Below are 27612 nucleotides of genomic sequence, written 5' to 3' on the forward strand. Positions count from 1 at the left end.
GCAAACATCTATATACTGTTTAGTTACCCTCTGGTTACTCTTGAAATTATAGCTGAATGAGGAAAAGTAACAAAAAAATCTGCATATATTAATTTCACAGATAAAATCTTTGTCTGAAATGTAGCATGGGAAATAATTCATGTGTATGATAGGAGAAGAACTGAGAAAAATGCCCAGGAGCATGCTCCCATAATCTCTACTATACTCTTCTTCTGAGGGACTGTGCTCAGAATGAACAATTTCCTAATTTTATTTGCATGATGCATAGTCTAGAATAATACTTTTTCATATGATCATTATTTACATTTGTGTAGTATTTTAAACTTACAAATCATTCTACATATGTCATCATTAATGCCAGGGAGGTTCAAGGTAGATCTCAGGGGACAAAAGATCAAGTTCAGCTCCCTGTAAAAAATTCTAGTCTACTAAATGTTAATATATGGAATAGGAAACACACCAAGTCAAACAGGTTACCCAGGCTATATCTCATTTTATTCTCACAACAGTTATATGGTATGGGTAGAATTCTCCTTATTTTGTAGAGCAGACAATAAAATGCAAAAGGCAAAGTGGCTGTCCAAGGTCAACTCATCACTAAAGGGCAGAAGAGAAAGTGGAATTTCAAACCAATAGCTCCAATTACGGTGCTTTTTTTTCAAAGCACTTTTATATACACTATTTAATTTCATTCTCATATTAATCTTTCACAATTATTATAACAGATACCATTTCCATTTTGTAGAGGGGGTAATTAAGATAAAGAGGAAATTTGTCTCAATCATATAAGGGGAAAATGCCTAGAATTCAAATCTCTTAACTTCTTGTCCACTTATTTCCAATATAGTTTATTACTCCCAGCTTAAAATAGATTTGCCTTGGTGAGATGTGTTGGTGTTAGAGCTGACCTCAGTATAACAGCCATGTATACTTCTCCACTTGAAAATGACACAAATCAAACTCTAACCAAAGAAACCCTCTATAATCTTGAGAGGTGTGAAAATAATGATGAATAACTATTCTTTTCTAAGATGTTCAATTTATTTTTAAGTAGTATGGTTTAAAATATTTTGCAAATAAATTATCCAACACCTCATAACTTATTTTAATTGAGTCATTTTTCTACATGTTCCTAAGATATCACCTATAAAGCTGTGAAAAATAGTTATTTATCAATTTAGTAAAACTAAAACAATTTTAGAGTAAGCATAATATACTTAAAATTAATTTTAATTGAACATTATAAATACATTGGGGAGAAAAATCAATTGTTCTATAGTTTTTTTTTCCAGTTTCCCTGTGTCTTTATCCTGTCAAACTCTATTTTTTCCTCTAGGATATTGTGGAATAAAGAATTTAAGTCATTCAGGTCTACAATAATAGTTAACTATTCAAGTGGGGATTTAAAAATATCTAAATAAATCATTTTTTAATTCTCCCCTCAAAAGAAACTATTATAAAATAGTCAAGGACTTTTCCTATTACTGGCTACATATTTAACTTGAAATCCTTTCACCATATGATAAGTAATTCCTTATGACATAGGAACAAGTACAAGTGATAGTACTTTGCTATAATGAAATAACTAGAATAAAATGTTCCTAGGAGACTGTGTTCATATGCACCTATAGAAGTGATCCCAAACATTTGGCCCATTCAATTCTTTTCAGTTTTACTATTTTTGCATTAATTTACATTATCCAGACTGCCCTTTTAATGTGGGTGAACTGAACTATTGGAATAGTTCAAGGTGCTAGGTAGAAGAAATATATTCTAAAAGCTAAACTGAGTGAGTAGAGAAGAGTGATAAAACATTAGAGCCACATTTAAAGCCACATCAAATATAGCAAGATGGAGCATATTGGAAAAGAAGAGGGAAGAAAAGTTCATGAAAACTATGGGCAAGGTATCTGGGGATCTGAAGGTTGCTGTTAAACTAGCTATAATAATCAGGATCTAAACAATTATTCACATGACTATGAATGAATGACAGCATGGCTTAGTAGAGGGAACACAAATGTCTAAGCCTATAAGGTCAAGTTCTGCCTCTGAAATATACTAGTTGTGTGACATGAGAATGTCACCAAACTTTTTGATGGTCCATGGTAAATCTGATAGGCTACAATTTACAAAGAATATACTAAGGTAGATTTCTGGAGAGAATTTCAGAGACAGGAATTAGAAATGCCAATAAATCACAAGGGTATACCAAGTAACAAGTCAAAAAACACAAACACTTTAAAATCCTGTGGATAGCTATAGTTCAGACACTTTTTAGTGACTGAGATAAAGGTAGAGCCTGACTGCATATAATGTGGGGTTGTATTCAGTTGCAACCCAGATTGATACCATGACCAAAATGATTATAAAAGGTTAATGTTGAGCTGAACTGGGCACAAATCTCCTTAAGGGTTCATACTCTTTCTTCAGGAAAGAATGAGTAAGAGGTGATCCAGAGTCACAAAGGTTCACTGAATACAGAGTAAGCATTTTACAGAATTTCTTATGTATAGGACCTTTCCAAAGAAGCAACTGCCCTCTAGCCTGAAGGGAATACTGTGTCACCTTCTGGAGAGAATTAACTGCAAACACACAGGCTAAGACTTACCTAGGAATTCATCCCTGATTGAACTGTGTGCACAACAGGGTCTCCTGAGGGAATCTCTGTCCTTAGAAAAGGAAATAACTGCTATTCTAAAGACTATATTTGAAATATTGGGTTTAGCCCTAGGGAAACCATGTTCCTAGAAGTAGAATTAAAATACCCTTGGGGAAATGGCTACCATACTATCTCCCTTGGGAGAGTCATAATCTCTACTCTTCTACCCTCCTGATATCAAAAATTAATATCCCTTCCCCAGTTTTAATTAATTGTTGATGTGCACTGAAAAATGTGAGTTCAACTTGCCATATTTAATGGAAGGAAGCATTAAAACTGTGAGGTGAAACAAATGAGCAAGAATATAAGGAGTTGCCAAAGAATCGTCTTCTCTACATGTCCAAAACAATACATTGGTTATAACCTTCTGGGACAAACAGGATAAAGCTCATTATCTATACAGTGAAGTATTAAATCGGTCATTTTGCTAAAAATAGCTTTATTACACCAACTTCTGCCCCCTTATGAAGAGTGTATTTAAGTATATAATCTTAATTGATCCATTTGAAGCACTTGTTTTATTTAGCATAAATTTTACTGAACACAATGGAAGCAAATAATTTTTTTAGTCAATGAAAATAGATAAAATGAATAACTAAGAAAGTCAGTGAAGTGGGTGAAAAATTAGAAACCTGCCACAACTGGAGTAAAAATGAGAAGAAAATATCAAAGAAACCATCACTGGATCTCAGGATATAAAGGGTAGATTCATACTCTTAAACAAAATACATTAGTGAAAAAAATCATCAAAAACAATAACTTTGGGATTTTTAATTCCACATATGACATTATTATAAATCTGTTGTGAGGAGCCTAAATTTGACTTCATTTTTGTTGGGAGGATTCAGAGGGAAATCATCCCATTTAATTTTTTCTGAAAATTGAGGAGGTTTGAATTGGACATGTCACAGTTAAAATATATCATGGGTAGGATTTATACCTGGATATCCTTGACATGAGTGACATCTAAGTCACAAAATGTCAGAAATGCAATGAATATTGTCAAACAACTATTCAAATAACCTTCTTTGATTCACTGTCATATTTCTTAATGAAATTAATCTATTATTTATCTCTATATTTTGTTCTTTTACCTGTGAATTCTTTAGGATGAGGTTATTGAGGTTCCAAATGATGCTAAATCATTTCTACAATGGTCATGCATTGAGTACAAATTATTTTCATTATAATAACCAAAAGTGTACTTAGTATTTCTGCTTTTCTGTATTTATTTAATACATGGTGACTTTCTAAATCTTTGGTTATATGCCTTATTCCATGGATAATTTTTATAAATGTCTATAAAATGATGAGATATTTTTATTTCATTCAATTTGTATTCAATACTTGCTATATGTGCTATTGGCTAGATGTTTCGGTCATGTCCAACTTTTCATAACTCCATTTTATTTTTGGGAAGGGTACTGGAGTGATTTGTCAATTTCCTTTCTAGCTCATTTTATATATGAGGAAACTGTGGCAAACTTGGCTAAGTGACTTGCTTAGAATCTCACAGCTTATAAATGGCTGAAGCCATATTTGAATTCAAATCTTCCTGATTCTAAAACTAGTATTTTATCCACTGTGCCATCTACATATACCCTTTGTCATATGCATATATTTATGCATATAATAAAAATCTCTTCAGACCCTTCTCTAAAAAATTATTTTATCTTAGAAATTGCATATTAAACTTTTAAGTTTTATAGTTTCACTCTCAATTTCTCTCTGTGACTTGTTTACCTTTTCCTTTAATTTTTTTATATGAGGTTATTCAATTAATAAATCCAAGCACTGATATTAATTCATTGCCTTTCTACTTTTAATAAAAATTTTGCTAAAAACTCTTATTTTAAATGTGTAGGAAACAAGATGGTGTCATAGAGGCAGGGAAAGTTCAGACCTCTGAAAAACCTTCGTCGCTGATCGAAAACAAAATGCTCCTGGGGACTGAAAACCAAATCTAACAACAGGACAGAACTAAGGACCCTTCTGTTGGACTCAACTTAAAAGGTACACCCCCAAAAAGGATCATTTGAGAACACTTGGGATTAAGTTGGAGAAAGGAAGATTCCAGGACCCCTCCCCCAACTACAGTACTGAGCCTCAAGCTGTGGCTGGAATCTTTGGGTGAGCAAGGGAACTAGTGTGGAGGGAGTGCCTTGTGGGCAAAGCTGTGCCAGGCTCAGGGCTTTGAACACAGGCAAGTGGGAGGCAGCTGGAGGTGAACCTCAGAAAAGGCAAACCAATTGCAGCTGAGACACACCATATTTCTCCCTCCTTCCCAAGGTTTTGGATTCAGAGCACATTCAGCTCTGCAGGATCAACTCCACTGGTCTTAATCTTATCAAGCTTTCAGAGGGCTGGGAAGCTCAGGTTCCAAAATCCTTCCACCACAGACTTCTCTAAGAGCTTTGCTAACTAAGCTTCAAGGGTGAAGGTTGACAAAAAAGCCCAAATCCACAGATCCAGCACACAATGAGAAAATCAAGACTAAAAGCAACTACAGGGGGAAAAGAAGGGGAAAATATGAGCAAACTAAAGAAAAAGAAAAAAGAAATAACAATTACAGCTTCTATCAAGGCAATGAACAAAGAACAATTGTAACAGTGGAGAATCAAGGAATGCCAAGCAAAAACACAGAAACTTCAGTGTATTGGACACAGGCTTTGGAATAACTCAAAATTCAGTTCAAAACACAATTAAGAGTAGCTTAAAATAACTGATAAAAGAACTTGACAAGCAAGATAAGTCATCTGGAAACAGAGGCACTTGAACTAAAATGAGAAAATAGTGTCTTGAAAACCAAAATCAATCAACTTGAAAATGAGACATAGGAGATGAAAGATGAGGCAAAGAAAATGAAAGATGACCTCCAAAGAAAATCAGACCAAAAGTAGAAGGATGACTAAAAAGCCAGGAATGAAATTCAGTCTTTAAAAACTAGAATACTACAATTAGAAGCAAGTAACTTCAAAACACAGAAAAAAAAAACTATAAAAAAATCAAAAGAATGAAAAAATTGAGGAAAATATGAAGCACCTTATTCACAATACAGAAGATTTAGAAAATCTTTCCAGGAGACACAACTTAATAATCATTGGTCTACCAGAAGACCATGACAAAAGAAGTCTGGAAAGAATACTACAGGAAATTATCCAAGAAAACTGCCCTGACATTCTAGAACAAGAGGGAAAAGAAGAGATTAAAAGAATCCACAGATCACCGCCTGTACTTAATTCCCAACAGACAACACCCAGGAATGTTATAACCAAATTCAAGAACTACCAGACCAAGAAGAAAATATTACAAGCTGCTAAGAAAAAGTCATTCAGATACCATCGAACTACAGTGAGGCTAACACAGGATCTGGCTGCATCTACACTGAAGGACGAAAAGGCATGGAATATGATATTCTAGAAAGCAAAGGAACTAGGTCTATAACCAGAGAATTGATTTGTGCCCTATAGGGAATTAGAAGGTTAACAAATGGATTGATGGAGAGGGAAGCAATACAAGGTAGGGAAAGGGTGCTAGGTAGTTTTAGAAGACTATAAAGAAAATAAGAGGGGAATAAGAAGGGAGGGTGGTAAAAAGGGAAATAAATAAGGGTAGAAATTAGGGGGACTGATTAAAAACAGAACACTGGTGTAGGAGGAAATAGTGAAAGAAGAAAAGGTAGGCCTAGGAGTGGAAATCAAAATGCTTGGAAATACACAGTTGGTAATCATAACCCTGAATGTGAATGGAATGAACTCACCCATAAAACGCAAGCAAATAACAGAGTGAATTAGAAACCAAAACCCTACCATATGCTGTCTATAAGAAACACACATGAGAAAGGTAGACCCACATAGGGTAAAAGTAAGTGGATTGAGCCAAATCCATTGGGCATGAACTGAGAAAAAGAAGGCAGGAGTCACAATCATGATATCTGACAAAGCCTAAGTAAAAACAGATCTAGTCAAAAGAGATAGTGAAGGTAATTACATCCTGATAAAAGGCAATATAGACAATGAGGAAATATCAGTACTCAACATGTATGCACCAAATGGCATAGCATCCAAATTTCTAAAGGAGAAACTAGTGGAGCTTAAGGATGAAATAGATAGAAAAACTATACTAGTGGGAAACCTGAACCTTCCTCTACCATAACTGGATAAATCAAACCAAAAAATAAATAAGAAAGAGGTAATGGAAGTGAATAAAATCTTAGAAAAATTAGAGTTAGTAGATATTTGGAGAAAATAAATAGGAGACATAAAGGAATACATCATCTTTTCAGCAGCACATGGTACATTCACAAATATTGACCATGTACTAGGGCACAAAAACATTGCAAAAAAGTTCAAAAGAGCAGAAATAATAGATGCAACCTTCCCAGATCACAATGCAATGAAAATAATGATTAGTAAGAGTACATGGAGAGGGAAATAAAACATTAATTGGAAATTAAACAATAAATTCTCAAAAATCTGTTAAAGAACAAATCATAGAAACAATTAATAATTTCATTGAAGAAAATTACAAGGATGAAACATCCTTTCAAAATCTATGGGATGTAGCTAAAGCAGTACTCAGGGGAAATTTTATATCCTTGAGTCCATATTTTAACAAATTAGGGAGGGCAAAGGTGAATGAATTGGGCATGCAAATGAAAAAAAAAAACTAAAAAGTGAACAAATTAAAAATCCTCAGGTGAAAACTAAACTAGAGATCTAAAAATCAAAGGAGAAATTAATGAAATTGAAAGTCAAAGAACTATTGATTTAATAAAGAAGACTAGAAGCTGGTACTTTGAAAAAACAAATAAAACAGACAAAGTACTGGTCAATCTAATTAAAAAAAGGAAAGAAGAAACCCAAATTGACAGCATCCAAGATGAAACGGGAGACCTCACCTCTAATGAGGAGGAAATTAAGGCAATCATTAAAGACTATTATGTCCAACTATATGGCAATAAATATGACAATCTAGGTGATATCAATGAATATCTACAAAAATATAAATTGCCTAGAGTATCAGAGAAAGAAATAGAATGCCTCAAAAACCCCATATCAGAAAAAGAAATTGAACAAGCTATCAAAGAACTCCCTAAGGAAAAAAAAACTCCAGGACCAGATTGATACACAAATAAATTCTATCAAATAGTCAAAGAAAAAGTAATCTCAATATTATACAAACTATTTGACAGAATAATAAAAATTGAGTTCTACCAAATTCCTTTTACCAAACAAATATGGGACTTATTTAAAAGCCAGGCATTTAAAAAACAGAGAAAGAAAACTAAGGACCAATCTCCTTAATGAACATAGATGCAAATCATCAGCATTCACATATATGTATACAAATATAAAACACTCTCGAAACAATTAAAACTATATCTAAACAATTGGAAAAAAAATGTCTATTGCTCATGTGTAGGATGAGTTAACATAATAAAAATGACATTCCTACCCAAATTAATTTACTTATTTAGTGCCATACCCATTGAAGTATCAAAAAACTTTTTTTATTGAATTAGAAAAAACATAACAAAGTTAATTTGGAAGAACAAAACATCAAGGATATCCAGGGAAATAATGAAAAAAATGCAAAGAAAGGTGTCCTTGTATTTCCAGATCTTAAACTATACTATAAAGCAGTAGTCATCAAAACAATATGGTACTGGCTAAGAGACAGAGAAGATGACCAGTGGAATAGACATGGGGTAAATGCCCTCAGGAAGACAGTCTATGACAAGCCCAAAGATAACAGTTTGGGGACCAAAATCCACTATTTGAAAAAAAAACTTCTGGGAAAATTAGAAGGCAGTATGGGAGAAATTTGTTTTGGATCAACATCTCACACCCTACCCCAAGATAAACTCAGAATGGGTGAATGACTTGAACATAAAGAAGGAAACTATAAGAATATTAAGTGAACACATAATTGTATACATATCAGATCTTTGGGAAAAGAAATATTTTAAGACAAAGCAAGAGAGGAAAAAATCACAAAATGTTTTACATCAAACTAAAAAGGTTTTCTATAAATAAAACCAATGCAACCAAAATTAGAAGGGAAGCAACAAATTGGGAAACAATCTTCATTACAAAAACCTCTGACAAAGGCCTAATCACTCAAATTTATAAATAACTTAATCAATTGTCCAAAAATCAAGCCATTCTCCAATTGATAAATGGGCAAGGAACATGAATGGGTAAATTTTCAGATGAAGAAATCAAAACTATTTATAAGCACATGAAAAAGTGTTCTAAATCTCTTATAATCAGAGAGATTCAAATCATAACATCTCTGAGGTATCACTTCACATCTACCAGATTGGCTAATATGAAAGCAATGGAAAGTAATGAATGCTGGAGAGGATGTGTCAAATTTATGACATTAATGCATTGCTCGTGGAGTTGTGAATTGATCCAACCATTCTGGAAGGAAATTTGGAACTATGCCCAAAGGGCACTAAAATGCTGTCTGCCCTTTGATCCAGCCATAGCACTGTTGGGTTTGAATTGTAAAGGATGAAATTATGGCTGAGGAGGAATGTATAATTATTTTTGGTCGCCGAGGATTTTATTTATAAGATCCTAATGAAAAACACAAGCCAGCTGGAAATTTTATGTTGGTTTTAATTGATAGTGGAGGAGATTAAGGAGGAGGAAGAAGGAAAGGAGTAGGTTTTCTCCCCCCACTTGGCTAATTCAAGGGGGGAGATTAGGAGATAAGAGTTTGGAGTATGAAGGAGAAAGGAGTCAGGCTTGAATTCCAAAAAGGCAAAAGGCTAAGACAAGATGCCAGAACCTGAAATCAACTTCAGGGAAAAAACTTACCCCCAACCCAGACTATAGGTGCCACCACGCCAAGATGTAGGAAGGCTTAGCACACTGCCAGCCAGCCTCTCTGAGGAAAGAGGAGGAGAGAGGAAGTGATGTGCCTTATATAGACAGTTTTACATCATTTTCCTGCATCTCATCTGTACCAATGATTGCTTAACTTGAGTTAGGACAGCCAAGGCTTCTCTCCGTTTTTCTGCATGTCTGTTGAAGGCCATTTCCTCAGATAATTAAATCTTGAGTTACAGGCCTTCCAAATCTTGTTAAACTAAGAAGGGAGGAGAGATGTAGAGTTTCCAAGACCTGATTCTGTTATTCCAAGTATCTCCATTGTTACTGATCAGGAAATAGCTTAATCAGATCTTCTAAAGAATGGTCTGAGTAGGGTGGAATAGTTCTAAAATTCACAGTACCCCAATGAGATAATAAGGAAAAAAAACATGTACAAGAATATCCATAGCTGTTGTTCTTTGTGTTGGCAAAATTTGGAAAATGAGGGGATTCCCTTCAGTTAGGGAATTGCTGAACAAATTGTGGCATATGTTGGTGATGGAATACTATTTTGCTCAAAGGAATAATAAACTCAAGGAATTGCAAGTGAACTGGAATGACCTCCAGGAATTGATGCAGAATGAGAGGAGCAGAACCGGGAGAACATTATACACAGAGACTGATACATTGTGGTCCAATCAAATGTAATGGACTTCTCCATTAATGGGATTGCAGTGATCCTGAACAACTCCAAGGGATTTACAAGAAAGAACACAGTCCACATCCAGAGGAAAAGCTGTGGGAATAGAAACACCAAAGAAAAACAACTGCGTAGGGAATTAGAGACAGACATAGAACTACTTAAGTATAGAAGTTAGATTGCATTATGATTTTGGTTAGGAATTGTTAGTGGTAGAAATTTTATTTAGTTGAATTTATGGACATTAGGAGATGAGACTTACCTATTCAAAATGCTTTGGACATTTTTGAAATGGGTTGAAAATTGTTACATTATTTGTTGTTATGTCAAAAACATGTTCATGTAAATCCTTATTACCTAAACCATTTTACTATACCCAAACTTAGCATAGACATAGAATAGCTAAGATAAGTTAGGATTTGTTATTTTGGGAGGGTAAAGGAATATTTGAGATAGTAGAGGATAAGAATAGATAGTTAGAAATATTCAAAAGGTGAGTATCATTAAAATTTGCGCTTGCAAATTTCAAAGACAAAAAAGGGAGGGATATAAAAGAGAGAATATACATGCATGCAAAGGAAATCATCTGTCAGTCAAAGTAACATTACATTTGGAATGTGATTGGGAAAAACAGTTGGAGCCAAGCCAAGCTGAACTGGGCTGAGAGTCTTGGTGGACTAAACCTTTGGCTTCTGACAAAGTGGTGGAGAGGAAGCTGAGGCTTTGGCTGGTGTGTCTGATGGTGGTAAGGACGTTAATTTGTATCTTTGATACTGACCTGGCTGGTTAGAAGAAAATGTAGAAGGTAGACAGTTGTCCTCCTATCTCCCTGACTGTCTCTGCTAGTGAGTGACTGCCATTTCCCTAATATCCCCCAAACCAAAGTTCCTTATGGAGAATAGGAAAACCCCATCTCTCTTACCTTATCCTCCATCCTTGTCCTGTATTCCCCAATGAACCCATACTTGAGTTGAAGAAGAGAAAAGAGTATTTTCTCTAAAGCATCATAGTCCACCCTGAGTGATTTAGAAGAAGGTTGGAGGTAAAGGGGGAGGGGAAGCTGAAAGGCTTCTGAAGAAGGGAGGAAAGGGAGAATGGAAAGGGGATAGGAAAGGAGACATAAAGGGAATACGATAGGCAAACATTGATCCATTAGTTATCCAGAATCAATCAATATACATCCTCAGGAATTACTATCTGTTACACATTACAAATTTTTATTTTTAAATTTTTTATTTATTTGATTACTAAAGAAATTGTTTTCATGGTTATATGATTCATGTTCTTTCACTCCCCTTCTCCCACTCTTCTTCCATAGCCAATGAGAAATTTCACTGGGTTTTACATGTGTCATTGATCAAGACCTATTTCTGTATTATTGATATTTGCACTAGGGTGATTGTATAGAGTCTACATCCCCAATCATATCCCCATCTAATGATGTGATGAAGCAGTTGTTTTTCTTCTGTGTTTCTACTCCCACAGTTCTTTCTCTGGATGTGGATAGCATCTCTTATTGTTAGTCCCTCAGAATTGTCCTGGATAATAACATTGCTGATAGTAGAAAAGTATATTACATTCAATTGTGCCAAGGTATATCCATCTCTGTGTATAATGTTCTCCTTTTCTCGATTCACACTGCTTCAATTCCTGGAGTTTGTTCCAGCTCACATGGAACTCCTCCAGTTCATTATTCCTTTTAGCACAATAGTACTCCATCACCAAGAGATACCACAATTTGTTCAGCCATTCCCCAATTGAAGGACATCCCCTCATTTTTCAGTTTTTGACCACTACAAAGAGTGAGGCTATCAATGTTTTTGTACAAGTCTTTTTCCTATGATCTCCTTGGGGTATAAACTCAGGAGTGGTATGACAAGATCAAAGGGCAAGTAGTTTTTTAAAACCTTTTGGGCATAGTTCCAAATTGCCATCCAAAATGGTTAAATCAATTCACAACTCCACCAGCAATGCATTAAGGTCCCTATTTTGCCACATTCCCTTTGACATTTATTATTTTCCTTTGCTGTTATGTTAACCAATCTGTGAGGTGTGAGGTGGTACCTTAGAGTTGTTTTGATTTGCATTCATCTCAATATAAGATATTTAGAACACTTTTTTCATGTGCTTATTTATAGTTTTGATTTCTTTATATGAAAATTGCCCATCCCTTGCCCATTTATCATTTGGGACCCTCATACTTTTCTAATGTTTGGAATTTCTTGAGTTTAGGTCACACAGGTTATTCCATAATTAGAGGCAATTCTTTATATTCAAATAAAACTAGAGACATTTAAGATATGTTTCACTAAGTCCTCTAGCTCCTTTCCAATCCTTGCTCAAATGATTTGTCCTATTCAAAGTTTTTCCTCATTCCATCCTGGTATTAACCCTTTTTTACTCCAGAAATTACTTTGTATTTACTTTGTATACATTATATATTTATTTATCTGCATATCTGCTCTCCCTCCCCTAAGTGGAATGGAATTTCCTTCAGGAAAAAATGCTTTTTCTCCTTTTTTTGCCAATTCCAAATATACACAACAACATATTACAGACCTTAAGAAATATTTGTTGGATGGAAATGAATCTCTAGCTAAATGTTAATGGATTATCTATAAAGCAATATTGGGTAGAAAGGATTTAAATTTGGCATTATGGGACTTGAATTTAATTTCTGGTTCCTTCATAGATAAAGCAGGCAGCTTCTCTTACTTTCTGCATCTTCGCATACAAAATTTGCATATTTATAAGTGCACTACCTGCCTCACTAACTCAGAGTAAAGTATTTTGTCAGAGGGTAGAAAAAAAGGTTAATATCAATTCCATTTTCCCTTATCTATCTCAAGAGTAGAATACATCTCATGTATACTTGAAAGTTTACCTCCTTCCAGCCAAATACTGGTTAAATAAAAATTCATTGTGAATTACTAATATACCTTATAATCAAAGTAAACAATAAGTGGATATTAGGGAGATTATATTGATTGAGTAGAGTAAAAATATATAAAAGTTAAGGAACTCGAGCTGGGTATTAAATAAGTTTTCAGTTAAATTAAGGAAAGAGAGAATCAGTCATACCAAAGGGAGTCTACCTCTAGCCATTTCTAAGATTCCAAAGACTAGAAGTCAAAAGTCATTTTAGGCATTGGTTTCCCATAAGTCTATACTCTAATAGAACCAACTAGTCATTAAAAGTTTCCACTTAACCTCTCATCACCACACTGTAATGGGAAAGAAACCCCTTAAAAATCCACCATATGCTTATTCTAATTAATTTTTCCATCTTGAAGATATGGAAGTGGATAAAACTTCTCTTTTTTCAGTTTGATGAAAATATTTCAATGCCAATTCATATTTTGTAGGTTCATTGAAAACATCCAGAATATAATAAACAAGAAGGATATAGATTTCATGTTATTCCCACCTGGCACTGGTCTCTTCTAACTTCATTTTCAAAGGTTTTGTCCTTAACTTAGAGATAATGAATATTCAATATGGTAACATTTATGGAAAATTGTGTTCTTCAGTTTCTAGGCAAAAAATGTTTTGTCTGGGTAATGTAGGCAACAGCTTATTCTGTGATAGTGACTCAATCCCAATAGAGTTTATTTATTTGTTGAGTCCTCTAGGATATTTTGACTTCTATGTTTTTAGCACTCAAATTCTTTATTTGTGAATCCATGAAATATAGCAAATTTCTGATTTCTAGTTCTACATGCCAGGTCATGTGTTTATTTATATATAGTAGATACTACAGTGATATGGTGATGTATCTTACAGTTTCTATCATTTCATTGTTTGATGTAATTTTAATAGTTAATTGTCTCCTTAAGGAAAACACTTGTAATTTTTCATGTTAGTGATCTGGTGTTAAATTACCATACTGGACTAATTTCTGATGCTAAGATGAACAATAAAGGAAGTCCTCCTAAATTCCCCCCAAACAGCAATAAAAAAGCATTATAATTTGGTTTTGGATGAGAGAACCACTTCCCCAGACCAAGATAGTTTGGAGGATGATCACAAGAGATCTGTCTCACTTGGGCAAAAGAAACCAAAGTCAGAGAAGGAAGCAGCAAGAGAAGACTACACCACCACAGGCTACTGGAGACCTTACATTCTAAATGTTAAGGACACAATCTGACATAACCTTCCTGTAGGTTCCACCCCCATGGCTGACCAGCAACAAGGTTCTATCCATAAGGGCTGTCTAGCAGTAAGGCTCCATTCCTGAAGCTGTCCAGCAGTTTTTGATCCTGGAGATGTCCAGAATTGATTCTATCTTCTCACTGCAAAGCCACAGTGTGATCTCACACCAATGCAAGGCAGCAGTGAGGTTTCCCATAAGAGCAACTCAGCAGGGAGGTAGGGTCTGGTGAAAATCAGAAGCAAAGCCCTAAGACTCAGTGCAAGAAACATGATGCAAAGCTTTTTAAATTCACAAACAGTACTCAAACTTACTCTACAGTAAAAGTCACAAAATAAACTGATAGAAAAATGAAAAAAAAAAGAATCTGATTCTAGATAATTACAATAGTGATAGGGAAGTTCAAGATACAAACAAAAAAACAACATTAACTACATAGCTATGTATGAAGTATCAAAGAAAAATTTAAACTTCTCTTAAGCTCAAAGAGATCTAATGGGAGTACTCTAAAAGGAATTTAAAAATCTAATTATAGAATTAGAAAAAAATGGGGAAAAATAGAAGTAATACAGGAAAACCATGACAAAAGAAGGAACAGCTTGGTGCAGGAAACACAAAAAAAGGGGAAAATATAAACAAAAATTTCCCTATGTAAAGCATTCCTTGAGACATAGAGTTAACCAAATGAAAAAGAGGTACAAAAAAGTTACTGGAGAAAATAAGACTTAAAAAAAAGTATTCAAATGCAAAAGAAGATACATAAGCTCACTGACAATAATTCCTTAAAAATTAGAATTAGATATGTAGAAAGTAATGACTCTTGGTCTTCAAAAAACATTCAAACAAAATCAAAAGAATGAAAAAATGAGGAAAGTATGAAATTTCTAATGAAATTTCTCATTAGAAAAACAGCTGACTTGGAAAATAGATGTTGTAGAAATAATTTAATAATTATTTGACTGCCTGAAAGCCAAGAGCAAAAAAAAAAAAGAACCTAAACATAATATAAATATCAAATAAAATTTTCTGACACCCTAGAATTAGTGGGTACAATAGAATTTGAAAGAATCTACTAATCATCTATGAAAGAGATCATAAAAGGAAAAATTCCAGAAATATCATATCCAATTCCATGATTATCTCAGTAGATTCAGAAAAATGCTTTTGACAAAATGCAACATCCAATCCTATAAAAAAGTTAGAAAACATACAAACTAATGTCATATAGCTTAAAATAATAAAAAGGACATATCTAAAACCATCAGCAAGCATTAATCTGTAATGAAGATAAACTAGACACCTTCCCAATAAAATCAGAGATGAATCAAGAATGTCAATTATCTTGACTATTCTACAATATTTTATTAGAAGTACTAGTTATAGGAACAGGGAATATAAATGAATAAATTTGAATAGGCAATGAAAAAAATGAAACTATTACTCTTTGAATGCAATATAATGGTATACTTATAGAGTCCTAAAGAGTCACCCAAAAAATCTAGTTTAACTAGTAACTTCACCACAAATTCAAGATATGAATTCATTTTGCATTTCTTTATATTACCAACAAAGCCAGGCAACAAGAGATAGAAATAAGAAATTCAACTTACTTAACTACAAAAAATATAAAATACTTGAGTGTTTACATGTCAAGATATAGCCAGAAACTATATGAATAGAATTACAAAACACTATTCACAAAATAAAGTCTGTTCTAAACAACTGGAAAAAATGCTAATTGGTCATGCTTTGGTTGAACCAGTATAATAAAAATTATAATCCTATCTAAAATAATCTATTTATTCAGTGTCCAAAACTTATCCTATAGAACTAGAAAAAATATTAAAAATATTAAACAAAAGCACAGAAAACACAAACTCAATAAAATTCCAATGGAAGAACAAAATATGAAGAACATCAAGGGAATTAATGAAAAAATGTGAAAGAAGGTGGCATAGGAGTGCTAGATATCCAGCTGTAGTACAAAGCTGTAATACTAAAAACAGTCTGGAACTGGCTAGAAAATAAAGTGGTATATCAGTGGAATAGATTAGTCACACAAAACATAGTAGTTAATGGCCATAGTTAATGTTTGATAACCCAAAGATCCAAACTTTGGGGACAAAAAATTTAGTATTTGCCCAAAATTGCTGGGAAAACTGGAAATATAAAAGTCTGGCAGAGACTGGAAACAGGCCAACATCTCACACCCTATACCAAAATAAAGTCAAAATAGATACATAATTTAGACATGAAGGGTAATACCATTAAGAAATTAGAAGAGCAAATAAGAGTCTACCTGTAAAACCTCTGGATAAGGGAAGAATTTGTAACCAAACAGATTATAGAAAGCATTATAGGATGAAAATGTATTACTTTTATTGCATTAAACTTTAAAGTTTCTGAAGAAACTAAATGATTGAAAGTAGGATTAGGAAAAAATGGAGAAAACTGGAAAAGAATAGCATCAAGTATCTCCGATAATGGCCTTATTTCTCAAATATATAGAAAATTGAGACAAATTATAAGAATTACCCAATTTATCAATGATCAGAGTATATGAATAGGCAATCATCAGATGAAGAAATTAATGCTTTATATAATCTCATGAAAAAATGCTCCAAACCAGTCTTGATTAGAGAAATGTAAATAAAACCAACCCTGACATACCACCTCTAACCTATCAGATTGGCTAATATGAGAGAAAAGGAAAATAATAAATACTGGAGAAGATATGGAAAGATTGGGATGTCAATGCATTGCTGGTGGAGTTGCAAACTGATCCAACCATTCTGGAAAGCAATTTGGAATTATGCCCAAAGAAATTAAAAATTGTGCATAGCCTTTGACACAGCAATACCACTATTAGGTCTGTGTCCAAAATAGATTTTTTAAAAAAGAAAGAGATCTATTTGTACAAAAGTATTTATAACATCTTTTTGAAGTGGCAAAGAATTTGAAACTGAGAGTATGTCCATCAATTCGGGACTAGCTGAACAGGTGATGGCATATGATTATAAAGATTAGTACTGTATAATAATAAATAATGTGAAGATGATTTGAGAAAACCTGGAAAGATCTATATGAACTGATGCAAAGTGTAGTGAGTTGAACCAGGAGAACATTGGACACAATAACAGCAATATTATGTGATGGATATTTATGAATACTTAACTATTCTTAATAATACAGTGATCCAAGAAAATCCTCAAGGCATATCATGAAAAATGCCATCTGTCTCCAGAAAAAGAACTGATCAAGAAATCTGAATGCAGACTGAGACATGCATATTTCATTTTATTTTCCTTTTTTCCCATTTGTTTGAGTTCTCTTTCACAAAAGAACTAATATAGAAAGATGGTTTATACAACTACACATGTATAATGAATCATTTCTTGTATCAAGGAGGAGGGGAGGATGAGAATTTTGCTCAAACTTAAAGAAAAACAGAGGTTAAAAAGTGTTTTATGTGATTGAGTTAAAAATAAAAAAAGTTAGTAAATTGAAAAAAATACCATCATGAAGCATTTCCATTTACACAAATCTGTATCACTTAGCAATTTGTTCAATGTGATTCTATTAACAAAAGATTTTTGAGAAATCTTATCACCATGTTGCCTATAACCAAAGTGATGAATTTGAGTCATATTGCTGAAAAGCTATTGAGGCAAAGTTAACCAAAAAAAATTTTAATTATTACACAAAACATTAATTAATAGTTTTCTAAGTCAATATGTGGCCCAAAGGAACCTGTATCTATTTTCCCCTTATACTTCAGCTCTCATCTTCCACTGACTGACACTGACTTCCTTGCTGTTCAACAAATAAGACACTGAATCTGTCAGTTCCAAGAATTTTCTTTGGCAGCCCTCCATTCTAAGAATACCCCTCTCCTCATCATTGCCTATTAAGTTCCTGCCTTCTTTAAGTCCCAAATAAAATATGCCTCTGAATAGGAATTGTTTCCCAATCCCTCTTAATTCTAGAGTCTTTTCTCTCTTAATTCTTTCTAGTTCATCCTGTAGATAGCTTTTTTGTACATATTTATCAATTGTTTCTCCACTATTAGATTATGAGCTCTTTGAAGGCAGAGACTCTCATTTGCCTGTTTTTGTATCAACAGTGCTTCAGGCAGTGCCTAGCATATAGTATGCACTTAAATGTTTATTCACTAACTGATTTCTTATTCTGCTTTCATCTCATCAGGATGCTAACCTTATATTGCAGAATGCACAATTAACTTCATGGAGTTTTTTTTTTATTTTTTTTATTGAATACTTATTATTTTTTCCCTCCAAATTACATATCAATAGAATTAAAAAATTTTTTTTTTACATTTTGAGTTCCATTTTCTTTCCTTCCCACCCTTCTCCTTTCCTCAAGACTGAAGATAATATGATATTGGTTGTATATATGTGTTATTAGACAATACATATTTCTATGTTCATCAACTTGTGAAAGAAGATACATATCCCTTACCCTAGAGAAAATTTGTGGAGGAATAAAATGAAGAATGGCATGAATTCATCTGCATTCAGATTTTGTCAGTTCTTCTTATAGCCTTCTTTATGACTAGCCCCTTGGAGTTGTCCTACATCTTTTCATTGTTGATAATAGTTGTCATTCAAAGTTGATTATCATATTTTATTACTGTTACTATGTACAATATTCTCCTGTTTCTGCTCACTTCATTTTGTATCATTTCATCTAAATATTTCCAGTATTTTTTTCCATGTGTGCATGTGTGTGTGTAAGAGAGACAGATAGACAGACAGACAGACAGAGAGACTGGGGCAGGGAGAGAGGGGAGAGAATTTTGTTTCTCAGATCCCATGGCAAAAAAAAAAAATATTCCATTATAATCACATTCCACAACTTGTTTAGGCATTCCCCAATTGATGGACAATATTTCAATTTCCAATTCTTTGCTACTGCAAAAAAAAAAAAAAAGCTGCTATATTTCAGTAGGAGTAGGTCCTTTACCCCTGTCTTTGATCTCTTTGGGACACAAATCTAGTAGCAGTATTTCTGGGTCAAAGGATATGTACAGTTTTCTGTACCATTAAATAGTGATAATTAGCATCACAGAAATAAACTGATTGGGAACCCAAACTACTGTCCATTTGAATAGGAGATCTTAGAGGGTAAGTAGATTTCAAGGCCTATTCATTGTTATGATATTTTTCACCCAGCATTTCTAAAATGGAACTAACAGTTTCCTGGATTTCAGAGGGAAGAAAAGCCTGATAGTTAAAAAAGATAAAAATTAAACTATAACAAATCTAGCTTCTTTATAGACATATAATGTTCTATTTTACTGTCTGTCTATTTCAAATTCTGACACAGATAAGAAAACACATTGCAGCTGCTGAATGAGTCAGCCAGGCAGTTTTCTGCCTGCAAAGATGCACTGCTCTGGATAAACCTCAACTGCCATTCCATCCATGGCCATAATTTCATCTGTTTAACAAATAAATATTGAGCACTTACTATGCACATATCCAGCACAGGGTTAGGTGATTTGGTGGACATAAGAGAAGTATAAGGCAGTTTCCTGTCTAGAAGTAAATTAAAAATAATCACATGAAAAATTTAAATGCCAACACAAAGATAACAATATATGTCACAGCTAGTACATGATTACATTTTTTTTAACTCTTACCTTCTGACTTGGAATCAATACTTACTATGTAAAAAATTGTTCTAATGATAGCTAAATGTACAGTAAAAAATAAAACAATGTTTTAAAGAAAGTGTAGGGTGGAAAGATTTCTAAGGGTATATGGAGGAGGAAATATAGTGGTGCAATCTAAAATTTATATAGCATTTTTGAATCTGCAACACTCTTTATGAGCATTATCTCATTCGGGTGTCTTTCATAGTAAAGACAAGTAGTGCACGTCCAGGAATTATTACTTACATTTTATAAGTAAGAAGATAGTTTCAGTAACTTTAGTGACTTATCCATGGCCACACTTGTCATAAATCTCTGGAGCAAGATTCCCAGACCAGCTCACCTTCTATAATGTGATTTTGATTGAAATTATCTTTTAAAAATAAATATGTTGTATGTAAGAAGAAAAGAAAGCATCGGGCATGAATGTTCAAGAGATAGTAAACAAATTCACATGGATAGATTACGGAGGTGATCAAGTAGTGAACATCATGACTAGGAAGATAGGTGGAAACCAAATGAGGGAAGGCCTTGAATATTGGGCTAAAACTCTGACATTTTCAATATTGGTTAAGGAAATGGTATTATGAAATAAATGATTGAGAAAAATCAGTTTTGCAGCAGTGTGTGAAATATGTGACTAAAAATGGGTTAACCATTTGTTATTTTATTCATTTATTACTATGAGAAATGATCCCACTTAATGCTTTCAAGTCTTATTGCTAACTAAAACTTCGTATAGTCTCTGACACTTTGGTGGATCTGTGATTTTACCAATGTGAAGGACTCTTTCTAGTGTATATTACAACCTAATCTATGCCATCTCATCATGAGGGAATCTTGTCCCTCTCTTCCTCTAAAGGTCTTACACATTGACCACCGACTTTTGACATGGTGTATATATTGCATTTCAGTTATTCTTCAGACTTACTCTATTACTTGCACACTACCTTTTGTAGATAAGCTAGCCTTTCAATATGCTTTATACTTCTTCAACTATTTACTTTGTTGGTTACATTTGGAAATCTAATACTGTTTACCATGACCTACTCTGCTACCATTTGAGTAATGTCCCTTTTAATACTCAGGAAACTGATATATTCTTACTAGTTATAGTTATTAGATATCACTGGAACTAATATTCTAAAACTGAAACTTTCTTCATGCAGATACATGAGTTCATTGAAAGAATCCACTACTGTCTTAATGCAATACAGGCTTATCTTTTATATTCTAGTTTAATAGGACTTGGTAGAGTTTGCATTCTAATGTCACAGCTTTTAAGGATCCAGATTCTATTCCATAAACAGATAAGATACTAAAATAGAACAAAATTATAGGATCTCAAATTATGTTTTAAAATAAATTCCAAATGGCTCAATGATGCAACTAGTTAAAATATATAATTCAGAGAAAAGAGTGACTGTATATTTGCCACAATTACTCAAAAGTATCTGTGATTTCATTGCTGCAGTAATTGTCTTTAATGAAATGTCACATTCCTTCTTTAGATGCCTATCCTTTGATCCTTTTTCATATATGCCCAAAATTGCACCACAGGTGGTCCACTTGCCATGCTGAAAATTTTCTTTGCTTCCTCTTAAATTCATGAAGATCCTAGTAGAGCAAATTGACTATCCATCACTTATCACTCATATTCACAAAGTAGCTCACCCATATAGTAGGAAGTTTTTGTAGAAGTAGGAGTAGGAGCAGTTGTAGTTGTGGTGGTGGGGATAATGATAATAGTAGTAGGAGGAGGAGGAGGAGGAAGAGTAGTAGTAGTAGTAGTAGTAGTAGTAGTAGTAGTAGTAGCAGCAGCAGCAGCCACAGTAGATAAATAATTAATAATATATTTTGCTTATTCTTATTTGTAGCTCCTCTTTGGCTTGTGTGTTGCAATTTCTTCATTTCCAACAATTGTCTTTCAGAATAATATATTTCATTTTTGACATCTCTTCACTGTGTGTATATACATACATAAATGTATATATAATATTATTGTGCAATTATATAACTATTCTGAAGAAATAATTGTCAGTCCTGGTTTTTTTGGATAAATATAAATCTAAGCTTTTGTTTAAAATCTATATGAAATCAAGTATATTTCTTATTTGTAGCATTGATGAATTTATACTATTCTCAGACTTGCTGTGATTAATTTTTTTAAATTCCTATCAAATTATATTATAATATTTATTCCATTCTCAAAAGGAGAAAGGAAGAATAAAATAATTAGTACTATGTGGATTCAATTAATATTTCTTGGGTGAATATAATCTTCGTATACTTTTTATTCCCTGAACTTCACATCCATATACATGCCTTCACCCAGATTCTCCCTTTCTTCCTTCCTCCAACCATCCTTCTCTCTCTCCCTGTCTCTCTCCATCTCTCTCTCATTTAGCTACCTTGTACAAAATTAAAATTTTAAATTTTATACAAGAAATATGTGCACAATGGAGTCCCTTTTTCCTCCAAATTCAGTCACTTATTCACTCAAGAAACAGTTATTGATTGATAAAAATATCCAAAGGCAAATACTAAGGGTTATGGGATATGTAAATATAATAAAATGCCACTTTTATCTTTCAGGATCCTAGCACTTGAAAGGGGAGAAAAATTGTGTAATTAGTAACTACAATGTTACAACTTAAGAAGGTTTCAGGTACAGTCATTGTCTTGGACATTTGGTATCTATTTATAAAGACTACCTTAAATAAGTTTGAAGATGCTCATCAAGTTCAATGCACAGTGATGCATTTTTCCATTACAGCAACTCATCAAAATTATCTTCTATAAAAGATTTGTATTTTTCAGGGTAGGGGATATCTATGCTGATAAAATGATCCCTCACTGAAGTACTTAAGCATCAAGGAAAGGCATCATAGCATAGTAGATATTCCAAATATCTAAGGTTGGCTTTGGAATCAGTGAGCTCTTTGAAAGAATTACTTTTGTTGCTGTTGTGGATGTACATTGTTGGTGTGCATGTGTATATGTGCACTTTTGTGTGTATATGTTTCTTTTCACCTCCAGCACTTAGTAAAGTGCATGGCACATGTAAAATGTTTAATAAATCATAGTTGACTGACTAACCATTTCAATTCCATCCTCATATATACTCTACATCTAAGGGGAAGTCATTTCAACAAAGCCTTAGCACATGTATGAGGTTCTACACAGTTTGGTGATTGAAGAAGTGTTGTAGGTTTCACTGATTCACCATAATTCACTATAATGTCACTTCATAATAACACATTTGCACTAATGAAATCAATACTCTCAGGGAAATAACATTAAAAAATGTATATGAATGGCACATTATGAGTCCTAAATTGGATGTGAGAACCTGAATTCCAGTCCTCAATGCTTCATAATAGAGTCGGTCATAATATGTTTCATTAAAAGTTATGTATTTGGGGGACAACTAGGTGGTTCAATAGATTGAGAGCCAGACTTAGAGATGGGAAGACCTAGGTTCAAATCTTCTTCAATCTCCTTCTAAGTCACTCAGGGTGATTTAATGATGATAAATCAAATGATAAATCAGTCTTTATCTTCTTTTATCTCAAGAAAGGGTTTTTATTGGGGAAGACAGGAAAGATAGAGGATAAGGTAAGAGGGTTGGAGGTTTCCCTATTATCTACAGTGAGTCTTGGGTTGAAGGATATTGAGAGAAAATGGCAATTTAGTCACTACCATGAAACAGAGAAAGTCAGAGAGAGATATATGGACTATTGTCCTTCTTCTACCTTCAACCTTCTACCTTCTACCTTCAAATCAGCCAGGCCACTTCCAACTTGATTATCCCAAGACCCAGAGATAAACCCAGCTTCTTTCTTCAGAGTCACCACCATCAGCCAAGAAGCCCAGAAAATCAGTCAGCAGTTGGCTTTTGCCTTCAACTGTTTCCCAGTAACATTCCAAATGGAATCGTCCATTGATTGACAGCTGATCAACCTCCATCCATTGCTTCTTGTCCTTTTGCATGCCTTATAATTTCTCTCCTTTTCACAGTCCTCAATATATTTACATGTTTACAAATTTATTTATTACAAATATTCCTATTGATTAGCTTCTCTGATCCCTTTGTAAAGAAAGCAAGCCTGAAAGTCCCTTTTTCTCTGCCTATTTTTAATTATTTTTTTTTACAGTGTGTAAAGATAAGAGTTGACTCAGAGCTAGAGGATCATGAACTAAAGTAATGAGAAGGGAAGGAATTCCTCCCAAATCCAAGAAAAGAGTTTGGGTATCTATCCTCCTTCTGAGTTTTATATATTAAAAAGCATCACCAAACCATAGCAACACTGGAGTCAGGATTCTAGCAACTCAGAAAGCTAGTCTTGCAAAGTAAATGAGGCAATCCAGAGAGTAATACATTTTATTATGGCATGAAGGTACCATTTTCAAAAGCAATGCCAATTGAAGTTCTAGCCACAAGTTCTAACTTAGTAAGGTTTATCAATTAAGAAAACACTATTATGTATGAACCTAAAAATTGATTATGTTTTGAGGCCTGCCTAATCAAAAAAAAGGGAGACTTTTTGTGAGGTAATTCTTTTCATTTATTTTTTATATTGTTGATAATAACTCATTAAATTGTTTACTTATGGGGAAGGAGAAAGAAGGCATATTTCAAACTACTTTGGTCAAATTAATATAATAGCATTAAGTATATAATATAACATATATATATAGTAGTCTCTCAGTGATCAAGAATGACAATTGTCTTTGTGCAGTTTCATCTACGGTGTACCCTCATGTGGCTTTGGAGTCCAAAGGCTGAGGCGCACAGTTTGTGGCACATGGGGCTTGGGACGCCAGTTGTTACGGGAGGTGCGGCTGTGGCCTGGTGTCAGCTTTCACGCCCAGCGGCAAGACATCGACGTCGCTCATCTTCAAAGGTGGTGGCGGCATGGTGAATGTGGGTTTGCCAGTAATATAACAATAAATATTTAATATGTTAAATTAACCCAGGAGTAAAAATGAGGGGTTATTTGAAGAACTTAAGGAAAATAAGTGAATGCACAGAGTTTATTATTTGATTTATTTTTAAACACCCGAATTATTACATTGAATTCAAATTTATGCATTCCATGCATGTGAGAAACAGGAACAAAGCCCAGAAGTGCATGTATCTGAAAGGCTGAGAATTAGACGTGCATGACATTTTCTACTCAGATAAAAATACACATGCATATGTCTGTATGACTCATTCCACACAACTCAAAATTGCTGGAGAGTGGGTGTTGCTCTGAATATTACTGCACAATGTAGTTTTCAAAGAAAAAAAAACATGTTTGGCACCTTCCATTCTTTCTGGGGAACTTTAGATTAATGGAAATCACAATTAATAACATGCTGAACTAGAAAAGCATTAAAAGCATGTCAAAAGCTAAATAACAAAGAGAATTTCTAATTCAATCTCGAGGTGATGGCAATGATGTCAAGACATGCTCTGTCTGTATGCATTAGTATAGGCCAGGTCCAGATTTGCAGTGAAAGGGAAAATTTAGGCCTTTTCAGAGCTAATTCAAGATATTGCCTCAGTTAGCTTACATCTATAAAAAAAAAATTGTAAGAAAAGTATTATTCTTTTACAGTGATTTGAGTCTCTGTGTCACTTTGCCATCATATCTATCATTGGATTAGGGTGTGAGTGATGGGAAATAAAGTGGAATTCAAATAAACACTTCAGGGGCCTTAACTGTCATTAAAGATATGGTTAATAGAAATGACAGCAAGGCTGTATTTATTTACCTGATGACAAAATTGAAGAATGATGCCAATATTTGCAAACAGCCAAATTATTTTGCATATATCCTGTGGTTACTCATTTCTAAAATATGTGGCCCCCCTGATAGCATATATGCTTATTGAGGGCAGAAACTTCCCTATATTAGTATTTGTTTCCCTATTATCTATAACAGAGCCTGACGCAGGGCAGCCACTTCATTATTTCTGGTGGATTGATTATTTGAAAATATGTTTAAAGTACTGAAATATCTAAGGTTCCTGTTTCTATCTTCATTTTGGTTATACAAATCATTTTCTTTTTCCACTTTATTTAGTGTTTATGGGCATAGCTTAAATTATTTTTTCCCACAGAAAAGTATGCTCCAAATAAGGTTAAGTACAGAAGGAGTGTAGGAAGCTTGTTGCTATAAAAGTTTTAAACGAGTTAATTCTTATCAACAGTACTGCATTTCTCAAGAGAATTTGGCTTTTTAGTTTTTTTTTACTAAAGATCAAACTAAGGTTAGTGGCCTGTTAACTTAATCAAAAGAGTTTAACCACATTCATGTGTAGACATAATTTTACGAATCCATAAACTTTAGAATTAGAAAGAACTCTGCAGGTCACCTAGGCCATGCCTCTCATTTTATAGATGAGAAAATTAAGATTGAGGTAGTTACACATACTTGGAAAGGAAAATGATGAGAATCACTTGGCAAACAGTCTGTACATGTCACTCTCACTGGAGGGAATGATCAATGTGATTTGCAGCAGCTTTAGCTGTCCATATTGATTATGAGAATGACATTTGGAAAACAAAAATCCTTTGTTTGCTATTCTGCTGCCTATATTTTGGGTGAAAGTAATTTGAAAGAGACAAGAAAGTATCTGAACAAAATTCTTCTTTTATTCAATACTCTCAGGTATTCTGAAAGCGTCTACTTTATTTATCCAAGATTATATGATGCAATATCTATTTATCAGCCAATAGTTCAAACTTTCAAAACTGATAATTCTTCCACACAGATCATATAAAATCTTAAATAAAAAGGACCTGAGAAGTCAGTTTTCAGATACTCCATCTGCAACAATTGCTTACAAAATCTCTGCCAAATAGTCATCAAACTTCCATAAAATAAAAAAAAAATAATTAAAATAAAAACAGGAAATTGAGCCCCTCAAAAGGCAGCTCATTCCATTTTGGGACTGTTCTGTGTGTTAAAAATTCCTCCTCATGTTGCATTGAAATGTAACTTCTTGTAATTTCTCTCCATTGAACCAAGTGATGCCCTTCAAAAACATACAGAAATGTCTAATCTGTCTTCCTCATGACAGCTCTTCAAATATTTAAAGATAGCTATGACTCTCTTCTTGAGGCTAAATAAACATGCCTACTTCCTTCTACTGCTGTTCAGATTTGTCCATTCATTTCCCTTTTCTTTACTCTATATTATGGTTTATTTACTTTAAGACCTCATTAGGCATTTTGATAGTCAGGTCAAAACGTGGTTCAAAAATTAAATGGCAACTCTAAATCTCTTCCATATGAGCATTTTTTTTCTTCTGAACTTTCCCCCTTCTGATCTAGGACAATAATTACTCATCTATGACACACATCATGACAGTTAATTGCCATCTACCTTTGTAATTATTTCATTTGTGTAAATCTTTTTTTCCAACTAGATTATAAACTCCTTGAGGACAAAGATGATATTTTATACTTTTATATCTTCATAATCATTTGCCCATTTTTTACATTGGAATTGAATATCTGGTAACTAGTAGTGTAGATTAAAGGGCAAATAAAATATATCAACAGACATGTATGCCTCTGTCAGTTATATATGTGTATGTATATATATATAT

General features: G+C 33.6%; 1 long non-coding RNA gene across 1 annotated transcript; it reads right to left on the minus strand.

Annotated features, from left to right (window-relative positions):
* Positions 1–363: 363 nt before the first annotated feature.
* On the minus strand, positions 364–23906 carry LOC103102861 (uncharacterized). The gene is made up of 4 exons (XR_001622992.2): positions 23784–23906; positions 19824–19891; positions 11106–11254; positions 364–597 (listed from the first exon to the last, which is right to left on the minus strand). It is a non-coding gene; the product is annotated as an uncharacterized LOC103102861 (long non-coding RNA).
* Positions 23907–27612: the final 3706 nt, after the last annotated feature.

Source organism: Monodelphis domestica, chromosome 6 (assembly GCF_027887165.1).
Source record: "Monodelphis domestica isolate mMonDom1 chromosome 6, mMonDom1.pri, whole genome shotgun sequence".
In the NCBI taxonomy this organism is placed as follows: Eukaryota; Metazoa; Chordata; class Mammalia; order Didelphimorphia; family Didelphidae; genus Monodelphis; species Monodelphis domestica.